Source organism: Micropterus dolomieu, unplaced genomic scaffold (genome assembly GCF_021292245.1).
Source record: "Micropterus dolomieu isolate WLL.071019.BEF.003 ecotype Adirondacks unplaced genomic scaffold, ASM2129224v1 contig_14299, whole genome shotgun sequence".
Classification (NCBI taxonomy): Eukaryota; Metazoa; Chordata; class Actinopteri; order Centrarchiformes; family Centrarchidae; genus Micropterus; species Micropterus dolomieu.
Window position 1 is genome coordinate 1 of NW_025743285.1, and position 3,195 is coordinate 3,195.

At 38.7% G+C, this 3,195-nt stretch overlaps 1 long non-coding RNA gene across 1 annotated transcript; it reads left to right on the forward strand.

Moving 5' to 3' along the window:
- The first annotated feature begins 370 nt into the window (after positions 1–370).
- LOC123966814 lies at positions 371–2,202 on the forward strand. Its single transcript, XR_006824072.1, has 3 exons — positions 371–453; positions 607–699; positions 1,969–2,202. It is a non-coding gene; the product is annotated as an uncharacterized LOC123966814 (long non-coding RNA).
- Positions 2,203–3,195: the final 993 nt, after the last annotated feature.

Below are 3,195 nucleotides of genomic sequence, written 5' to 3' on the forward strand. Positions count from 1 at the left end.
TGAGGAGCCACAGGTCTCAGAAAGAGAAGGTCACTTCTACATCACCCTCCAAACTACTGTGAAGAAGACCGAAAACAACCGGTTCCACTGTGTAGTCCAGCAGGACGACATCGGTCATATGATCAGTAATAACATCACTTTGCCAGGTGAGATTCATTTCAGTGGTTTTATCTGCAAGTAGTTTTACATGTTCATAGATTTTAGCAGCATGGCCGCCTCAGTAGTAGTTCTGTGTAGGTAATAACCAGCGTGCTATACATGAGATACAGTTTACATTCTGAGTGTGACTCTAGGTTTTGTTGTGTGTTTCAGAGAAACTGTTTGAGGACACCTGCAGCAGAGGGGACGTAACAGGATGGTTTCTTTGTGGATTCTCTTTAGGAGCTCTACCTGTTGCTGCAGTTCTAGTTTTGCTTGTAGCTACAAAGTTCATCACAGTACGCTGTAATAAAGGTCAGTTTATATAATGGATTGTATCAACATATTCATCATGTGCCGACATCAACATCACAGATACTTGACAGAAACCATCTTGTGTCGAGATGGTCTCGTCCTCTCAGATATACGGTATTAGTTTTTTTAAATTTTATTGCCTTTATTGGACAGGAGCAGCTGAAGAGAGACAGGTAAACGGGGAGAGAAACAGGATGACATTCAGCACAAAGCTGGAGGTGGAATCAAACCCTCACGCTCCACCAGGTGAGCTACCGGACTTATGTTGTAGCCTTTATTTATTTATGAGGCATCTATCTATCTATCTATCTATATAAAAAAAACTTTTGTTTAAACAGGAAATGTCCCATTGAGACACAGTCCTGCAAAGCACAAATAAAATACAATTTTTCAACCATGAGCTGAAAAACAATACATTACGTAAATTAAAATACAAGACAGATTTACACACAAAGTTTACAAAATATTTACATGGACAAAAATGCAAAGAGTTTAAAATATATTAAAAAAACGAAATAAGGACTAAATGTAGAGATCTACCTTCCGTTAATTAAAACAACTGCATATGTCCATCAGAATGTCAGATATTCTTTTTTTAAAAGCAGCTAAGGAAATCCGCGCACCAATCTTAAGCTCAGACTGGAGTTCATTCCTGGACGAAGGGCCGTAGTAAGACAGACTCCTCTTTCAAACAAAGTAGTTCGTCACTAGATCTTAAATATTTGCTTTGCATATGAACAAATTTTAAACAGATATAAGAAGGCAAAAATCCTAAAATAGCTTTATAAATAAAAATGTGCCAGTGTAGCATCCTGCGCAGTTTGAGTGACAGCCAATTTACCCTACTGTATAAGATGCAGTGATGTGTCTGATAGCCAGCGTTTGTGATGAACCTGAGAGCCGCATGATAAAGAGGGTCAAGCTTTGTCCAGCCGGATACCCAAGTATTTATAAGTATCAACAAGTTCAATGGCTTCGTCTTGGTTGTGTTAATAGCGAGAGCTGGGACTTTAGTATTAGTAGGTGCAAATATCATCACCTTTGTCTTGTGTGCATTTAAAAGTAGCTTCAAATGAAACGGGGCAGATTGTAATGAGGCAAAGTCTGACTGCAAATTTGCACAGGCAGTCTCGAGTGTAGGGGCACAGCTTCTGGTTCTCATTCTGATCGTTACAAATAAATATAGCGAGTTGTAAAACATAACCGTCCAATAAATGGATGATTCGACATTTTGATTTCCCTAAATGTCAATATTTCGTCTTACAGAGTCTTTAAACAGATCTAAAAGATATTTACCCCATTAATGTCACCGTATTACATTTTTAATCCAAATATTGCACTTATATAAACATTTTATTGTCAGCTGCTTACCATATTTTTACCAATTACTATAATATTGCTATACTAGTAGTTTTGCATTGTTGCTATCTTTAAGGGCAGGTTCACACCAAAATGTCCGTTTTCTGAATTGAAAGCAAGTTGACTTTATGTAATATATACTTTTCTTTTCTGCAGGTTCTCCTGAGCAGGGAAACGGTTATCATAAAGATCTTCCAGAGCTGCTGTGAAGGTGTGTGTGAATCTGTAGACTGAGTCACGCATGTTAGTCACAAACAACCAAATACTGTTTTGTTGGACCATTTACATTTACTCATCTGGCAGACGCTTTTATCCGAAGCGACTTACATTTGAGGAACAACATACAAGCGTCAACAGAGCATCAACTACAGATCTACAACTGACAATACATACAAGTAAGAGCAGCAATAAATACTAGTAGAGCTCATAGTTCATATTAGTATTGGCAAGTTCGAGTCTTTTGACACACTCGTTCATTCAAATCTCTTTTTTGAGTCATTTCGTTCATTTGAACTAGGCTGGTTATTGCGACGCTGCAGCCCTCTAGTGGGCGATTAGAAAACAGCGCCGTTCTCAAACACGGAAGGCTGCCTGGCTTGCTTTAATTGACAAAGTATAATGGACAAATTCACCTCTTGATTATTGTATATCATCATTATATAAACCCCCCTGGGCCCACAGCCAAATTCAAACCATGTAAAAACCACAGAAATATGTTGTCAATATGTAATCACCACTACTCTGGCTAAATCCTTCCATTGTCACAATCTTTCCCGAGTAGTATACAACCAGACCGGCCACATAAAGGTTGATGTATATAATTACTATCATTATCTCTAAAGTGCTCATTCATACAGCAGCCTAACGTCCCTATCCAGGAGTAAAATATTAATATCAGATTTGCAGTAAATATATTGAAGTAATAAGCTTGATACACTATATGAAGAAACACACTCTTATTAAAATTCAACCAATTTAATAATAATCTGGATCGAGCCACCAAGTTCTTAAAGAACTCCAGCACAGAGAGAGGAACAAAGAAATATTAACACATTATATAAATGCAGCAGTTTTGCAGGTCTGGATGCAGGATGGGCCACATCAGGTCCAGATTCTGCAGACAGAGAAACACACATGAGCACGTCGCTCTCAAACACTGCAGGTTGTTCAGCAGTCAGGAGCTGTGAAACAACAGCACGGCTCTGTTGATGAATAAAAAGGAAAAGTTACGTTGCGTTCCCTGGCAGACCTGGATCAGCTGTTAGCTGTTTACAAAGCTAACGCTAACGTTGCTACGTGGCTGTGTTTTAATGTTTTAATGACCGGGTCTGTTTGTTTTGGAGAGGAGACGACCTCGGAGGTAATTCGGCTCCAGGTAGAACC